The following is an 18,646-nucleotide window of genomic DNA, read 5'->3' as shown; positions in this document are numbered from 1 at the left end:
CATTCGTGGCTGCCAAAGCGCACTGTGCATGCGTGTTGGCCAAGGCACACTGCGCATGCGTGGGGGCCAGAGCGCACTGCGCATTCATGTCGGCCAGAGTGCATTGCGCATGCGTGGAGGCCACAGCGCATTGCGCATGCGTGGCGGCCACAGCGCATTGCGCATACTTGGTAGCCATGACAGAGTGACCTCATATGGGGTGATTGGCGGGAGCCAATAGATGAGCGCGACCTGATGTGGGGTGATTGGCGAGACTATAGACCACGTCAGAGGCGGGGCAACCAGGCTATATAAGGACTGCCATTACCCGGGTTGTTGTTCTTTCTCATGCGTGGCGGCCAGAGCGCATTTCGCATGCGTGGCGGCCATGACAGAGTGACCTATATGGGGTGATTGGCGGGAGCCAATAGATGAGCACCACCTCATATGGGGTGATTGGTGAGAGCCAATAGATGAGCGCCACCTCATATGGGGACTGCCATTACCCGGGTTGTTGTTCTTTCTCATGCGTGGCGGCCAGAGCACACTGCGCATGCGTGGCGACCAAGGCGCACTGCGCATGCGTGGCGGCCAGAGCGCACTGCGCATGCATGGCGGCAAAGACGCACTGCGCATGGGTGGCGGCCAAGGCGCACTGCGCATGCGTGGCGACCAGAGCACACTGCGCATTCGTGGCGGCCAAGGCGCACTGCGCATGCGTGGCTGCCAGAGCGCACTGCGCATGCATGGCGGCCAAGTCGCACTGCGCATGCATGGCGGCCAGAGCGCACTTCGCATGCGTGGCGGCCAGAGAGCATTGCGCATGCGTGGCGGCCAGAGCGCATTGCGCATAGTTGGTAGACATGACAGAGTGACCTCATATGGGGTGATTGGCGGGGGCCAATAGATGAGCGCGACCTCATGTGGGGTGATTGTCGAAAGCCAATAGACCATGTCAGAGGCGGGGCAACCAGGCTATATAAGGACTGCCATTACCCGGGTTTTTGTTCTTTCTCATGCGTGGCGGCCAGAGCGCATTTCGCATGCGTGGCGGCCATGACATAGTGACCTATATGGGGTGATTGGCGGGAGCCAATAGATGAGCACCACCTCATATGGGGTGATTGGTGAGAGCCAATAGATGAGCGCCACCTCATATGGGGACTGCCATTACCCGGGTTGTTGTTCTTTCTCATGCGTGGCGGCCAGAGCGCACTGCGCAAGCGTGGCGGCCAGAGCGCACTGCGCATGCGTGGCGGCCAGAGCGCACTGCGCATGCGTGGGGGCCAGAGCGCATTGCGCATGCGTGGCGGGCAGAGCACACTGCGCATGCCTGGTGGCCAGAGCGCACTGCGCATGCGTGGCGGCCAGAGCGCACATCGCATGTCTGGCGGCCAAGGCGCACTGCGCATGCGTGGCGACAGAGCGCACTGCGCATTCGTGGCGGCCAAGGCACACTGCGCATGCGTGGCGGCCAGAGCGCACTGCGCATGTATGGCGGCCAAGGCGCACTGCGCATGCGTGGCGGCCAGAGCGCACTGCGCATTCGTGGCGGCCAGAGCGCATTGCGCATGCGTGGGGGCCAGAGCGCACTGCGCATTCGTGGCGGCCAGAGCGCAATGCGCATGCGTGGGGGCCAGAGCGTATTGCGCATGCGTGGCGGCCAGAGAGCATTGCGCATACTTGGTAGCCATGACAGAGTGACCTCATATGGGGTGATTGGTGGGAGCCAAGAGATGAATGGCACCTCATGTGGGGTGATTGTCGAAAGCAACTAGACCACGTCAGAGGCGGGGCAACCAGGCTATATTAGGACTGCCATTACCCGGGTTGTTGTTCTTTCTCATGCGTGGTGGCCAGAGCGCATTGCGCATGAGTGGCGGCCAGAGCGCATTGCGCATGCGTGGCGTCCAGAGCGCATTGCGCATACGTGGTGGCCATGATAGAGAGACCTCATATGGGGTGATTTGCGGGAGCCAATAGATGAGCGCGTCCTCATATGGGGTGATTGGCGAGAGCCAATTGATGAGCGCCACCTCATATGGGGTGATAGGCGAGAGCCAATTGATGAGCGCCACCTCATATGGGGTGATTGGCGAGAGCCAATAGAGCACGTCAGAAGCGGGGCAACCAGGCTATATAAGAACTACCATTACCAGGGTTGTTGTTCTTTCTCTTGCGTGGTGGCCAGAGCGCATTGCGCATGTGTGGCGGCCAGAGCGCATTGCGAATGCGTGGCGGCCAGAGCGCACTGCGCATGCGTGACGCCCTGAGCACATTGTGCATGCGTGGAGACCAGAGCTCATTGCGCATGCGTGGCGGCCAGAGCGCACTGCGCATGCATGGCGGCCAGAGCGCATTGCGCATGTGTGGGGGCCAGAGCTCATTGCGCATGCGTGGTGGCCAGAGCGCACTGCGCATGCGTGGCGACCAGAGCGCACTGCGCATGCGTGGCGGCCAGAGCGCACTGCGCATGCGTGGGGGCCAGAGCGCATTGCGCATGCGTGGCGGCCAGAGCGCACTGCGCATGCCTGGCGGCCAACGCGCACTGCGCATGCGTGGCGGCCAGAGCGCACATCGCATGCGTGGCGGCCAAGGCGCACTGCGCATGCGTGGCAACCAGAACGCACTGCGCATTCGTGGCGGCCAAGGCGCACTGCGCATGCATGGCGGCCAGAGCGCACTGCGCATGCATGGTTGCCAAGTCGCACTGCGCATGCGTGGCGGCCAAGGCGCACTGCGCATGCGTGGCGACCAGAGCGCACTGCGCATGCGTGGCGGCCAGAGCGCACTGCGCATGCATGGCGGCCAGAGCGCACTGCGCATGCATGGTGGCCAAGGTGCACATCGCATGCGTGGCGGCCAAAGCGCACTGCGCATGCGTGGCGGCCAGAGCGCACTGCGCATGCATGGCGGCCAAGTCGCACTGCGCATGCGTGGCGGCCAGAGCGCACTGCGCATGCGTGGCGGCCAGAGCGCATTGCGCATGCTTGGCGGCCAGAGCGCATTGCGCATACTTGGTTGCCATGACAGAGTGACCTCATATGGGGTGATTGGCGGGAGCCAATAGATGAGCGCGACCTCATGTGGGGTGATTGTCGAAAGCCAATAGACCATGTCAGAGGCGGGGCAACCAGGCTATATAAGGACTGCCATTACCCGGGTTGTTGTTCTTTCTCATGCGTGGCGGCCAGAGCGCATTTCGCATGCGTGGCGGCCATGACATAGTGACCTATGTGGGGTGATTGGCGGGAGCCAATAGATGAGCACCACCTCATATGGGGTGATTGGTGAGAGCCAATAGATCAGCGCCACCTCATATGGGGACTGCCATTACCCAGGTTGTTGTTCTTTCTCATGTGTGGCGGCCAGAGCGCACTGCGCATGCGTGGCGGCCAGAGCGCACTGCGCATGCGTGGCGGCCAGAGCGCACTGCACATGCGTGGTGGCCAGAGCGCAATGCGCATGCGTGGCGGGCAGAGCACACTGCGCATGCCTGGCGGCCAGAGCGCACTGCGCATTCGTGGCGACAGAGCGCACTGCGCATTCGTGGCGGCCAAGGCGCACTGCGCATGCGTGGCGGCCAGAGCGCACTGCGCATGTATGGCGGCCAAGGTGCACTGCGCATGCGTGGCGGCCAGAGCGCACTGCGCATTCGTGGCGGCCAGAGCGCATTGCGCATGCGTGGGGCCAGAGCGCACTGCGCATTCCTGGCGGCCAAAGCGCAATGCGCATGCGTGGCGGCCAGAACGCATTGCGCATACTTGGTAGCCATGACAGAGTGACCTCATATGGGGTGATTGGCGGGAGCCAATATATGAGCGCCACCTCCTGTGGGGTGATTGTCGAAAGCCAATAGACCACGTCAGAGGCGGGACAACCAGGCTATATAAGGACTGCCATTACCCGGGTTGTTGTTCTTTCTCATGCGTGGGGGCCAGAGCGCACTGCGCATTCATGGCGGCCAGAACGCACTGCGCATTCGTGGTGGCCAGAGCGCATTGCGCATTCGTGGGGGCCAGAGCGCACTGCGCATTCGTGGTGGCTAGAGAGCATTGCGCATGCGTGGGGGCCAGAGCGCATTGCGCGTGCGTGGCTACCAGAGCGCACTGCGCATGCATGGCGGCCATAGCGCATTGCGCATGCGTGGGGTCCAGAGCGCACTGCGCATGCGTGGAGGCCATGACAGAGTGACCTATATGGGGTGATTGGCGGGAGCCAATAGATGAGCACCACCTCATATGGGGTGATTGGTGAGAGCCAATAGATGAGCGCCACCTCATATGGGGACTGCCATTACCCGGGTTGTTGTTCTTTCTAATGCGTGGCGGCCAGAGCGCACTGCGCATGCCTAGCGGCCAGAGCGTACTGCGCAAGCGTGGCAGCCAGAGCGCACTGCGCATGCGTGGGGGCCAGAGCGCACTGCGCATTCATGTCGGCCAGAGCGCACTACGCATGCGTGACGGACAGAGCGCACTGCGCATGCGTGGCCGCAAGAGCGCACTGCGCATGCATGTTGGCCAAGGCGCACTGCGCATGCGTGGCGACCAGAGCGCACTGCGCATTCGTGGCGGCCAAGGCGCACTGCGCATGCGTGGCGGCCAGCGCTCACTGCGCATGCGTGGCGGCCAGAGCGCACTGCGCATTCGTGTCGGCCAGAGCAGACAGCGCATGCCTGGCGGCCAGAGCGCACTGCGCATGTGTGGCGGCCAGAGAGCACAGCGTATACGTGGCGGCCAGAGCGCACTGCGCATGCGTGGGGGCCTGATCGCACTGCGCATGCGTGGTGGCCAGAGCGCACTGCGCATGCGTGGCTGACAGAGCGCACAGCGCATGCGTTCCGGCCAAAGCACACTGCGCCTGCGTGGCGGCCAAAGAGCACTGCGCATGCGTGGCGGCCAGAGCGCATTGCGCATGCGTGGCGGCCAGAGCGCATTGCGCATACGTGGTGGCCATGATAGAGAGACCTCATATGGGGTGATTGGCAGGAGCCAATAGATGAGCGCGAACTCATATGGGGTGATTGGCGAGAGCCAATTGATGAGCGCCACCTCATATGGGGTGATTGGCGAGAGCCAATACACCACGTCAGAGGCGGGGCAACCAGGCTATATAAGGACTGCCATTACCCGGGTTGTTGTTCTTTCACATGCGTGGCGGCCAGAACGCATTGCGCATGCGTGGCAGGCAGTGCGCATTGCGCATGCGTGGCAGCCGGAGCGCACTGCGCATGCGTGGCGACCAGAGCGCACTGCGCATTCGTGGTGGCCAAGGCGCACTGAACATGCGTGGCGGCCAGAGCGCACTGCGCATGCGTGGTGGCCAAGGCGCACTGCGCATGCGTGGCGGCCAGAGCGCACTGCGCATGCGTGTTGGCCAAGGAGCACTGCGCATGCGTGGCGACCAGAGCGACTGCGCATTCGTGGCGGCCAAGGCGCACTGCGCTTGCGTGGCGGCCAGGGCGCAGTGCGCATGCGTGGCGACCAGTGCGACTGCTCATTCGTGGCCGCCAAGGCGCACTGCGCTTGCGTGGCGGCCAGAGCGAACTGCGCATGCGTGGGGGCCAGAGCGCATTGCGCATGCTTGTCGGCCAGAGCAGACAGTGCATGCGTGGCGGCCAGAGCGCATCGCACATGCGTGGCGGCCAGAGAACACTGCGCATACGTGGCGGCCAGAGCGCACTGCGCATGCGTGGCGGCCAGAGCGCATTGCTCATGCGTTCGGGGCAGAGCGCACTGCGCATGCGTGGCGGCCAGAGCGCACTGCGCATATGTGGCGGCCAGAGCGCACTGCGCCTACGTGGTGGCCAGAGCGCACCGCGCTTGCGTGGTGGCCAGAGCGCACTGCGCATGCGTGGCGGCCAGAGCGCACTGCACATGCGTGGCGGCCAGAGAGCACTGCGCATGCGTGGCGGCCAGAGCGCATTGCGCATGCGTGGCGGCCAGAGCGCTTTGCGCATACGTGGTGGCCATGATAGAGAGACCTCATATGGGGTGATTGGCGGGAGCCATTAGATGAGCGCGAACTCATATGGGGTGATTGGCGAGAGCCAATTGATGAGCGCCACCTCATATGGGGTGATTGGCGAGAGCCAATAGACCACGTCAGAGGCGGGAAAACCAGGCTATATAAGGACTGCCATTACCCGGGTTGTTGTTCTTTCTCATGCGTGGCGGCCAGAGCGCATTGCGCATGTGTGGCTGCCAGTGCGCATTGCGCATGCGTGGCAGCCAGAGCGCACTGCGCATGCGTGGCAGCCAGAGCGCATTGCGCATGCGTGGCGGCCAGAGCGCACTGCGCATGCGTGGCGGCCATAGCGCACTGCGCATGCGTGGTGTCCAGAGCGCACTGCGCTTGCGTGGCGGCAAGAGCGCACTGCGCATGCGTGTGGGCCAGAGCGAACTGCGCATGCGTGGCGGACAGAGCGCACAGCGCATGCGTGGCGGCCAGAGCGCACTGCGCATGCGTGGTGGCCAGAGCGCACCGCGCTTGTGTGGCGGCCAGAGCGCACTGCGCAATCGTGGGGGCCTGACCGCACTGCGCATGCGTGGTGGCCACAGCGCACAGCGCATGCGTGGCGGCCAGAGCGCACAGCGCATGCGTTGCGGCCAGAGCACACTGCGCATGCGTGGCGGCCAAAGAGCACTGCGCATGCGTGGCGGCCAGAGCGCATTGCGCATGCGTGGTGGCCAGAGCGCATTGCGCATACGTGGTGGCCATGATAGAGAGACCTCATATGGGGTGATTGGCGGGAGCCAATAGATGAGCGCGAACTCATATGGGATGATTGGCGAGAGACAGTTGATGAGCGCCACCTAATATGGGGTGATTGGCGAGAGCCAATAGAGCACGTCAGAAGCGGGGCAACCAGGCTACATAAGAACTACCATTACCTGGATTGTTGTTCTTTCTCATGCCTGGTGGCCAGAGCTCATTGCGCATGTGTGGCGGCCAGAGCACATTGCGAATGCGTGGCGGCCAGAGCGCACTGCGCATGCGTGGCGCCCAGAGCACATTGCGCATGCGTGGAGAGCAGAGCTCATTGCGCATGCGTGGCGGCCAGAGCGCACTGCGCATGCGTGGCGGCCAGAGCGCACTGCGCATGAGTAGCGGCCAGAGCACACTGCGCATGCGTGGGGGCCAGAGCGCATTGCGTATGCGTGGCCGCCAGAGCGCACTGCGCATGCCTGGTGGCCAGAGCGCACTGCGCATGCGTGGCGGCCAGAGCGCACATCGCATGCGTGTCGGCAAGAGCGCACTGCGCATTCGTGGCGGCCAGAGCGCACTGTGCATGAGTAGCGGCCAGAGCACACTGCGCATGCGTGGGGGTTAGAGCGCATTGCGCATGCATGGCGACCAGAACGCACTGCGCATTCGTAGCGGCCAAGGCGCACTGCGCATGCGTGGCGGCCAGAGCGCACTGCGCATGCATCGTGGCCAAGGCGCACTGCGCATGCGTGTCGGCAAGAGCGCTCTGCGCATTCGTGGCGGCCAAGGCGCACTGCGCAAGCGTGGGAGCCAGAGCGCATTGCGCATGCGTGGCGGCCATATCGCATTGCGCATACTTGGTAGCCATGACAGAGTGACGTCATATGGGGTGATTGGCGGGAGCCAATAGATGAGCGCGACATCATGTGGGGTGATTGTCGAAAGCAATAGACTACGTCAGAGGCGGGGCAACCAGGCTATATAAGGACTTCCATTACCCGGGTTGTTGTTCTTTCTCATGCGTGGCGCCCAGAGCGCATTTCGCATGCGTGGCGGCCATGACAGAGTGACCTATATGGGGTGATTGGCGGGAGCCAATAGATGAGCACCACCTCATATGGGGTGATTGGTGAGAGCCAATAGATGAGCGCCACCTCATATGGGGACTGCCATTACCCGGGTTGTTGTTCTTTCTCATGCGTGGCAGCCAGAGCTCACTGCGCATACCTGGCGGCCAGAGCGCACATCGCATGCAGCCAAGGCGCACGGCGCATGCCTGGCGACCAGAGCGCACTGCGCATTCGTGGAGGCCAAGGCGCACTGCGCATGCGTGGCGGCCAGAGTGCACTGCGCATGCATGGCGGCCAAGGCGCACTGCGCACGCGTGGCGGCCAGAGCGCACTGCGCATTCGTGGTGGCCAGATCGCATTGCGCATGCGTGGGGGCCAGAGCGCACTGCGCATTCGTGGCGGCCAGAGCGCAATGCGCATGCGTGGGAGCCAGAGCGCACTGCGCATTCGTGGTGGCCAGAGCGCATTGCGAATGCGTGGCGGACAGAGCGCACTGCGCATGCGTGGCGCCCAGAGCACATTGCGCATGCGTGGAGGCCAGAGCTCATTGCGTATGCGTGGTAGCCATGACAGAGTGACCACATATGGGGTGATTTCGGGAACCAATATATGAGCGCCACCTCATGTGGGGTGATTGTCGAAAGCCAATAGACCATGTCAGAGGCGGGGCAACCAGGCTATATAAGGACTGCAATTACACGGGTTGTTGTTCTTTCTCATGCGTGGGGGCCAGAGTGCACTGCGCATTCGTGGCGGCCAGAGCGCATTGCGCATTCGTGGTGGCCAGAGCGCATTGCGCATGAGTGGGGGCCAGAGCGCACTGCGCATTCGTGGTGGCCAGAGCGCATTGCGAATGCGTGGCGGACAGAGCGCACTGCGCATGCGTGGCGCCCAGAGCACATTGCGCATGCGTGGAGGCCAGAGCTCATTGCGTATGCGTGGCGGCCAGAGCGCACTGCGCATGCATGGCGGCCAGAGCGCATTGCGCATGCGTGGAGGCCAGAGCTCATTGCGTATGCGTGGCGGCCAGAGAGCACATCGCATTCGTGGCGGCCAAGGCGCACTGCGCATGCGTGGCGACCAGAGCGCCCTGCGCATTCGTGGCGGCCAAGGCGCACTGCGCATGCGTGGCGGCCAGAGCGCACTGCGCATGCATGGCGGCCAAGGCGCACTGGGAATGCGTGGCGGCCAGAGCGCACTGCGCATTCGTGGCGGCCAGAGCGCATTGCGCATGCGTGGGGGCCAGAGCGCACTGCGCATTCGTGGCGGCCAGAGCGCAATGCGCATGCGTGGCGGCCAGAGCGCATTGCGCATGCTTGGCGGCCAGAGCGCATTGTGCACACTTGGTAGCCATGACAGAGTGACCTCATATGGGGTGATTGGCGGGAGCCAATATATGAGCGCCACCTCATGTGGGGTGATTGTCGAAAGCCAATAGACCACGTCAGAGGCGGGGCAACCAGGCTATATAAGGACTGCCATTACCCGGGTTGTTGTTCTTTCTCATGCGTGGGGGCCAGAGCGCACTGCGCATTCGTGGCGGCCAGAGCGCATTGCGCATTCGTGGTGGCTAGAGCGCACTGCGCATGCGTGGTGGCTAGAGCGCATTGCGCATGCGTGGGGGCCAGAGCGCATTGCGCATGCGTGGCTACCAGAGCGCACTGCGCATGCATGGCAACCATAGCGCATTGCGCATGCGTGGGGTCCAGAGCGCACTGCGCATGCGTGGAGGCCATGACAGAGTGACCGATATGGGGTGATTGGCGGGAGCCAATAGATGAGCACCACCTCATATGGGGTGATTGGTGAGAGCCAATAGATGAGCGCCACCTCATATGGGGACTGCCATTACCCGGGTTGTTGTTCTTTCTCATGCGTGGCGGCCAGAGCTCACTGCGCATACCTGGCGGCCAGAGCGCACATCGCATGCGTGGCAGCCAAGGCGCAAGGCGCATGCCTGGCGACCAGAGCACACTGCGCATTCGTGACGGCCAAGGCGCACTGCGCATGCGTGGCGGCCAGAGTGCACAGCGCATGTATGGACGCCAGAGCGCAATGCGCATGCGTGGGGGCCAGAGCGCATTGCGCATGCATGGCGGCCAGAGCGCATTGCACATACGTGGTAGCCATGACAGAGTGACCTCATATGTGGTGATTGGCGGGAGCCAATATATGAGCGCCACCTCATATGGGGTGATTGGCGAGAGCCAATAGACCACGTCAGAGGCGGGGCAACCAGGCTATATAAGGACTGCCATTACCCGGGTTGTTGTTCTTTCTCATGCGTGGCGGCCAGAGCGCATTGCGCATGCTTGGCTGCCAGTGCGCATTGCGCATGCATGGCAGCCAGAGCGCACTGCGCATGTGTGGCGGCCAGAGCGCACAGTGCATGCGTTGCGGCCAGAGCGCACAGCGCATGCGTGGCGGCCAGAGCGCACTGCGCATGCGTGGAGGCCAGAGCGCACAGCGCATGCGTGGCGGCCAGAGAGAATTGCGCATGCGTGGCGGCCAGAGCGCATTGCGCATACGTGGTGGCCATGATAGAGAGACCTCATATGCGGTGATTGGCGGGAGCCAATAGATGAGAGCGAACTCATATGGTGTGATTGGCGAGAGCCAATTGATGAGCGCCACCTCATATGGGGTGATTGGCGAGAGCTAATAGACCACGTCAGAGGCGGGGCAACCAGGCTATATAAGGACTGCCATTACCCGGGTTGTTGTACTTTCACATGCGTGGCGGCCAGAACGCATTGCGCATGCGTGGCAGCCAGTGCGCATTGCGCATGCGTGGCAGCGAGAGCACACTGCGCATGCGTGGCAGCCAGAGCGCAATTGATGAGCGCCACCTCATATGGGGTGATTGGCGAGAGCCAATAGAGCACGTCAGAAGCGGGGCAACCAGGCTATATAAGAACTACCATTACCCGGGTTGTTGTTCTTTCTCATGCGTGGTGGCCAGAGCGCATTGCGCATGTGTGGCGGCCAGAGCGTATTGCGAATGCATGGCGGCCAGAGCGCACTGCGCATGCGTGGCGCCCACAGCACATTGCGCATGCGTTGAGGCCAGAGCTCATTGCGCATGCGTGGCGGCCAGAGCGCACTGCGCATGCATGGCGGCCAGAGCGCATTGCGCATGTGTGGCGGCTAGAGCTCATTGCGCACGCGTGGCGGCCAGAGCGCACTGCGCATGCGTGGCGGCCAGAGCGCACTGGGCATGAGTGGCGGCCAGAGCGCAATGCGCATGCGTGGGGGCCAGAGCGCATTGCGCATGCGTGGCGGCCAGAGCGCACTGCGCATGACTGGCCGCCAGAGCGCACTGCGCATGCGTGGCGGCCAGAGCACACATCGCATTTGTGGCGGCCAAGGCGCACTGCACATGCGTGGCAACCAGAGCGCAATGCGCATTCGTGGCGGCGAAGGCGCACTGCGCATTCGTGTCGGCCAGAGCGCACTGCGCATGCATGGCGGCCAAGGCGCACTGCGCATGCGTGTCGGCCAGAGCGCACTGCGCATTCGTGGCAGCCAGAGCGCACTGCGCATGCGTGGCGGCCAGAGCGCACTGCGCATTCGTGTCGGCCAGAGCAGACAGCGCATGCGTGGCGGCCAGAGCGCACTGCGCATGCGTGGCGGCCAGAGCGCACAGCGCATGCGTTGCGGCCAGAGCGCACAGCGCATGCGTGGCGGCCAGAGCGCACTGCGCAGGCGTGGCGGCCAGAGCGCACAGCGCATGCGTGGCGGCCAGAGAGCATTGCGCATGCGTGCCGGCCAGAGCGCATTGCGCATACGTGGTGGCCATGATAGAGAGACCTCATATGCGGTGATTGGCGGGAGCCAATAGATGAGAGCGAACTCATATGGGGTGATTGGCGAGAGCCAATTGATGAGCGCCACCTCATATGGGGTGATTGGCGAGAGCTAATAGACCACGTCAGAGGCGGGGCAACCAGGCTATATAAGGACTGCCATTACCCGGGTTGTTGTACTTTCACATGCGTGGCGGCCAGAACGCATTGCGCATGCGTGGCAGCCAGTGCGCATTGCGCATGCGTGGCAGCGAGAGCACACTGCGCATGCGTGGCAGCCAGAGCGCACTGCGCATGCGTGGCGGCCAGAGCGCACTGCACATGCGTGGCGGTCAGAGCGCACTGCGCTTGTGTGGCGGCCAGAGCGCACTGCGCATGCGTGGGGCCTGAGCGCACTGCGCATGCGTGGCGGACAGAGTGCATTGCGCATGCGTGGCTGCCAGTGCGCATTGCGCATGCGTGGCGGCCAGAGCGCACTGCGCATGCGTGGCGGCCAGAGCGCACTGCGAATGCGTGGTGTCCAGAGCACACTGCGCTTGCGTGGCGGCTAGAGCGCACTGCGCATTCGCTGCGGCCCGAGCACACTGCGCATGCGTGGCGGCCAAAGAGCACTGCGCATGCGTGGCGGCCAGAGCGCATTGCGCATGCGTGGTGGCCAGAGCGCATTGCGCATACGTGGTGTCCATGATAGAGAGACCTCATATGGGGTGATTGGCGGGACCCAATAGATGAGCGCGAACTCATATGGGATGATTGGCGAGAGCCAATTGATGAGCGCCACCTCATATGGGGTGATTGGCGAGAGCCAATAGAGCACGTCAGAAGCGGGGCACCAGGCTATATAAGAACTACCATTACCCGGATTGTTGTTCTTTCTCATGCGTGGTGGCCAGAGCGCATAGCGCATTTGTGGCGGCCAGAGCGCATTGCGAATGCGTGGCGGCCAGAGTGCACTGCGGAAGCGTGGCGCCCAGAGCACATTGCGCATGCGTGAATGCCAGAGCTCATTGCATATGCGTGGCGGCCAGAGCGCACTGCGCATGCGTGGCGGCCAGAGTGCCTGCGCATGAGTGGCGGCTGAGAACACTGCGCATGCGTGTGGGCCAGAGCGCATTGCGCATGCGTGGTGGCCAGAGCGCACTGCGCATGCCTGGCGGCCAGAGCGCAATGCGCATGCGTGGCGGCCAGAGCGCACAACGCATGCGTGTATGCCAAGGCGCACTGCGCATGTGTGGCGACCAGAGCGCACTGCGCATTCGTGGCGGCGAAGGCGCACTGCGCATGCGTGGCGGCCAGAGCGCACTGCGCATGCTTGGCGGCCAAGGCGCACTGCGCATGCGGGTCGGCAAGAGCGCACTGCGCATTCGTGGCGGCGAAGTCGCACTGCGCATGCGTGGCTGCCAGAGCGCATTGCGCATGCGTGGCGGCCAGAGAGCACTGCAAATTCGTGGCGGCCAGGCGCACTGTGCATGCGTCGGTGCCAGAGCGCATTGCGCATGCATGGCGGTCAGAGCGCACTGCGCATGCGTGGCGCCCATAGCGCACTGCGCATGCGTGGTGGCCAGAGCGCATTGCGCATGCGTGGCCGCAAGAGAGCATTGCGCATGCGTGGCGGCCAGAGCGCATTGCTCATGCTTCGCGGCCAGAGCGCATTGCGCATACGTGGTGGACATGACAGAGAGACCTCATATGGGGTGATTGGCGAGAGCCAATAGACCACGTCAGAGGCGGGGAAACCAGGCTATATAAGGACTGCCATTACCCGGGTTGTTGTTATTTCTCATGTGTGGCGGCCAGAGAGCATTGCGTATGCATGGCGGCCAGAGAGCATTGCGCATGCGTGGCGGTCAGAGTGCATTGCGCATACGTGGTGGCCATGACAGAGAGACCTCATATGGGGTGATTGGCGGGAGCCAATACATGAGCGCGACCTCATAGGTGTGATTGGCGAGAGCCAATAGATGAGCGCCACCTCACATGGGGTGATTGGCTAGAGCCAATAGATCACGTCAGAGGCGGAGCAACCAGCCTATATAAGGACTGCCATTACCCGGGTTGTTGTTCTTTCTCATGCGTGGGGGCCAGAGCGCATTGCGCATGCGTGGCCGCCAGAGCGCATTGCGCATGCCTTGCGCCCAGAGCGCACTGCGCATGCGTGGCGGCCAGAGCGCACATCGCATGCGTGTCAGCAAGAGCGCACTGCGCATTCCTGGCGGCCAGAGCGCACTGCGCATGAGTAGCGGCCAGAGCACACTGCGCTTGCGTGGGGGCCAGAGCGCATTGCGCATGCGTGGCGACCAGAGCGCACTGCGCATTCGTGGCGGCCAAGGCGCACTGCGCATGCGTGGCGGCCAGAGTGCCTGCGCATGAGTGGCGGCTGAGAACACTGCGCATGCGTGTGGGCCAGAGCGCATTGCGCATGCGTGGCGGCCAGAGCGCACTGCGCATGCCTGGTGGCCAGAGCGCACTGCGCATGCGTGGCGGCCAGAGCGCACAACGCATGCGTGGCGGCCAAGGCGCACTGCGCATGTGTGGCGACCAGAGCGCACTGCGCATTCGTGGCGGCGAAGGCGCACTGCGCATGCGTGGCGGCCAGAGCGCACTGCGCATGCATGGCGGCCAAGGCGCACTGCGCATGCGGGTAGGCAAGAGCGCACTGCGCATTCGTGGCGGCGAAGGCGCACTGCGCATGCGTGGCTGCCAGAGCGCACTGCGCATTCGTGGCGGCCAGAGCGCATTGCGCATGCGTGGGGCCAGAGCGCATTGCGCATGTGTGGCGGCCAGAGCGCATTGCGCATACTTGGTAGCCATGACAGAGTGACCTCATATGGGGTGATTGGCGGGAGCCAATAGATGAGCGCGACCTCATGTGGGGTGATTGTCGAAAGCAATAGACTACGTCAGAGGCGGGGCAACCAGGCTATATAAGAACTTCCATTACCCGGGTTGTTGTTCTTTCTCATGCGTGGGGGCCAGAGCGCACTACGCATTCATGGCGGCCAGAGCGCACTGCGCATTCGTGGTGGCCAGAGCGCATTGCGCATTCGTGGGGGCCAGAGCGCACTGCGCATTCGTGGTGGCTAGAGCGCATTGCGCATGCGTGGGGGCCAGAGCGCATTGCGCGTGCGTGGCTACCAGAGCGCACTGCGCATGCATGGCGGCCATAGCGCATTGCGCATGCGTGGGGTCCAGAGCGCACTGCGCATGCGTGGACGCCATGACAGAGTGACCTATATGGGGTGATTGGCGGGAGCCAATAGATGAGCACCACCTCATATGGGGTGATTGGTGAGAGCCAATAGATGAGCGCCACCTCATATGGGGACTGCCATTACCCGGGTTGTTGTTCTTTCTAATGCGTGGCGGCCAGAGCGCACTGCGCATGCCTAGCGGCCAGAGCGCACTGCGCAAGCGTGGCGGCCAGAGCGCACTGCGCATGCGTGGGGGCCAGAGCGCACTGCGCATTCATGTCGGCCAGAGCGCACTGCGCATGCATGACGGACAGAGCGCACTTCGCATGCGTGGCCGCAAGAGCGCACTGCGCATGCGTGTTGGCCAAGGCGCACTGCGTATGCGTGGAGACCAGAGCGCACTGCGCATTCGTGGCGGCCAGCGCGCACTGCGCATGCGTGGCGGCCAGAGCGCACTGCGCATTCGTGTCAGCCAGAGCAGACAGCGCATGCGTGGCGGCCAGAGCGCACTGCCCATGTTTGGCGGCCAGAGAGCACAGCGCATGCGTGGCGGCCAGAGCGCACTGCGCATGCGTGGGGGCCTGACCGCACCTCGCATGCGTGGTGGTCACAGCGCACTGCGCATGCGTGGCGGACAGAGCGCACAGCGCATGCGTTGCGGCCAGAGCACACTGCGCATGCGTGGCGGCCAAAGAGCACTGCGCATGCGTGGCGGCCAGAGCGCATTGCGCATGCGTGGCGGCCAGAGCGCATTGCGCATACGTGGTGGCCATGATAGAGAGACCTCATATGGGGTGATTGGCAGGAGCCAATAGATGAGCGCGAACTCATATGGGGTGATTGGCGAGAGCCAATTGATGAGCGCCACCTCATATGGGGTGATTGGCGAGAGCCAATAGACCACGTCAGAGGCGGGGCAACCAGGCTATATAAGGACTGCCATTACCCGGGTTGTTGTTCTTTCACAAGCGTGGCGGCCAGAACGCATTGCGCATGCGTGGCAGCCAGTGCGCATTGCGCATGCGTGGCAGCCAGAGCGCACTGCGCTTGTGTGGCGGCCAGAGCGCACTGCGCATGCGTGGGGCCTGATCGCACTGCGCATGCGTGGCGGACAGAGCGCACTGTGCATGGGTGGCGGCCAGAGCGCACAGCGCATGCGTGGCGGCCAGAGCAAACTGCGCATGCGTGGCGGCCAGAGTGCATTGCGCATGCGTGGCCGCCAGTGCGCATTGCGCATGCGTGGCGGCCAGAGCGCACTGCGCATGCGTGGCGGCCAGAGCGCACTGCGCATGCGTGGTGTCCAGAGCACACTGCGCTTGCGTGGCGGCAAGAGCGCACTGTGCATGCGTTGCGGCCCGAGCACACTGCGCATGCGTGGCGGCCAGAGCGCACTGCGCATGCGTGGCGGCCAGAGCGCATTGCGCATACGTGGTGGCCATGATAGAGAGACCTCATATGGGGTGATTGGCGGGACCCAATAGATGAGCGCGAACTCATATGGGATGATTGGCGAGAGCCAATTGATGAGCGCCACCTCATATGGGGTGATTGGTTAGAGCCAATAGAGCACGTCAGAAGCGGGGCAACCAGGCTATATAAGAACTACCATTTCCCGGATTGTTGTTCTTTCTCATGCGTGGTGGCCAGAGCTCATTGCGCATGTGTGGCGGCCAGAGCGCATTGCAAATGCGTGGCGGCCAGAGCGCACTGCGCATGCGTGTCGCCCAGAGCACACTGCGCATGCGTGGAGGCCAGAGCTCATTGCGCATGCGTGGCGGCCAGAGCGCACTGCGCATGCGTGGCGGCCAGAGCACACTGCGCATGAGTAGCGGCCAGAATACACTGCGCATGCGTGGGGGCCAGAGCGCATTGCGCATGCGTGGCCTCCAGAGCGCACTGCGCATGCTGGCGGCCAGAGCGCACTGCGCATGCGTGGCGGCCAGAGCGCACATCGCATGCGTGTCGGCAAGAGCGCACTGCGCATGCGTGGCGGCCAGAGCGCACTGCGCATGCATCGTGGCCAAGGCGCACTTCGCATGCGTGTCGGCAAGAGCGATCTGCGCATTCGTGGCGGCCAGAGCGCACTGCGCATGCGTGGCTGCCAGAGCGCACTGCGCATTCGTGGCGGCCAGAGCGCATTGCGCATGCGTGGGGACCAGAGCGCATTGCGCATGCGTGGCGGCCATAGCGCATTGCGCATACTTGGTAGCCATGACAGAGTGACGTCATATGGGGTGATTGGCGGGAGCCAATAGATGAGCGCGACATCATGTGGGGTGATTGTCGAAAGCAATAGACTACGTCAGAGGCGGGGCAACCAGGCTATATAAGGACTGCCATTACCCGGGTTGTTGTTCTTTCTCATGCGTGGCGGCCAGAGCGCATTTCGCATGCGTGGCGGCCATGACAGAGTGACCTATATGGGGTGATTGGCGGGAGCCAATAGATGAGCACCACCTCATATGGAGTGATTGGTGAGAGCCAATAGATGAGCGCCACCTCATATGGGGACTGCCATTACCCGGGTTGTTGTTCTTTCTCATGCGTGGCGGCCAGAGCTCACTGCGCCTACCTAGCGGCCAGAGCGCACATCGCATGCGTGGCAGCCAAGGCGCACTGCGCATGCCTGGCGACCAGAGCGCACTGCGCATTCGTGGCGGCCAAGGCGCACTGCGCATGCGTGGCGGCCAGAGTGCACTGCGCATGCATGGCGGCCAAGGCGCACTGCGCATGCGTGGCGGCCAGAGCGCACTGCGCATTCGTGGTGGCCAGATCGCATTGCGCATGCGTGGGGGCCAGAGCGCACTGCGCATTCGTGGCGGCCAGAGCGCAATGCGCATACGTGGGGGCCAGAGCGCATTGCGCATGAGTGGCAGCCAGAGCGCATTGCGCATACTTGGTAGCCATGACAGAGTGACCACATATGGGGTGATTGGCGGGAGCCAATATATGAGCGCCAACTCATGTGGGGTGATTGTCGAAAGCCAATAGACCACGTCAGAGGCGGGGCAACCAGGCTATATAAGGACTGCCATTACACGGGTTGTTGTTCTTTCTCATGCGTGGGGGCCAGAGCGCACTGCGCATTCGTGGCGGCCAGAGCGCATTGCGCATTCGTGGTGGCTAGAGCGCATTGCGCATGCGTGGGGGCCAGAGCGCACTGCGCATTCGTGGTGGCCAGAGCGCATTGCGAATACGTGGCGGACAGAGCGCACTGCGCATGCGTGGCGCCCAGAGCACATTGCGCATGCGTGGAGGCCATAGCGCATTGCGCATGCGTGGGGTCCAGAGCGCACTGCGCATGCGTGGAGGCCATGACAGAGTGACCTATATGGGGTGATTGGCGGGAGCCAATAGATGAGCACCACCTCATATGGGGTGATTGGTGAGAGCCAATAGAAGAGCGCCACCTCATATGGAGACTGCCATTAACCGGGTTGTTGTTCTTTCTAATGCGTGGCGGCCAGAGCGCACTGCGCATGCCTAGCGGCCAGAGCGTACTGCGCAAGCGTGGCAGCCAGAGCGCACTGCGCATGCGTGGGGGCCAGAGCGCACTGTGCATTCATGTTGGCCAGAGCGCACTGCGCATGCGTGACGGACAGAGCGCACTGCGCATGCGTGGCCGCAAGAGCGCACTGCGCATGCGTGTTGGCCAAGGCGCACTGCGCATGCGTGGCGACCAGAGCGCACTGCGCATTCGTGGCGGCCAAGGCGCACTGCGCATGCGTGGGTGCCAAAGCGCACTGCGCATGCGTGGCGGCCAGAGCGCACTGCGCATGCTTGGGGGCCAGAGCGCACTGCGCTTGCGTGGCGGCCAGAGCGCACTGCGCATGCTTGGGGGCCAGAGCGCACTGCGCATGCGTGGCGGCCAGAGCGCACAGCACATGCGTGG

General features: G+C 63.3%; 1 protein-coding gene across 1 annotated transcript in view; it reads left to right on the top strand.

Moving 5' to 3' along the window:
- Window positions 1–18,646, top strand: part of LOC129405883 (collagen alpha-1(XIII) chain-like) — an 844,713-nt gene that overhangs the window by 385,927 nt on the left and 440,140 nt on the right. The gene's annotated exons all lie outside the window — the stretch shown is intronic.

The sequence above is a fragment of the Sorex araneus genome, chromosome 6 (assembly GCF_027595985.1).
Source record: "Sorex araneus isolate mSorAra2 chromosome 6, mSorAra2.pri, whole genome shotgun sequence".
Lineage (NCBI taxonomy): Eukaryota > Metazoa > Chordata > Mammalia > Eulipotyphla > Soricidae > Sorex > Sorex araneus.
The sequence above is the reverse complement of the archived record's forward strand: the minus strand, read 5'-3'. Positions and strand labels throughout refer to the sequence as shown.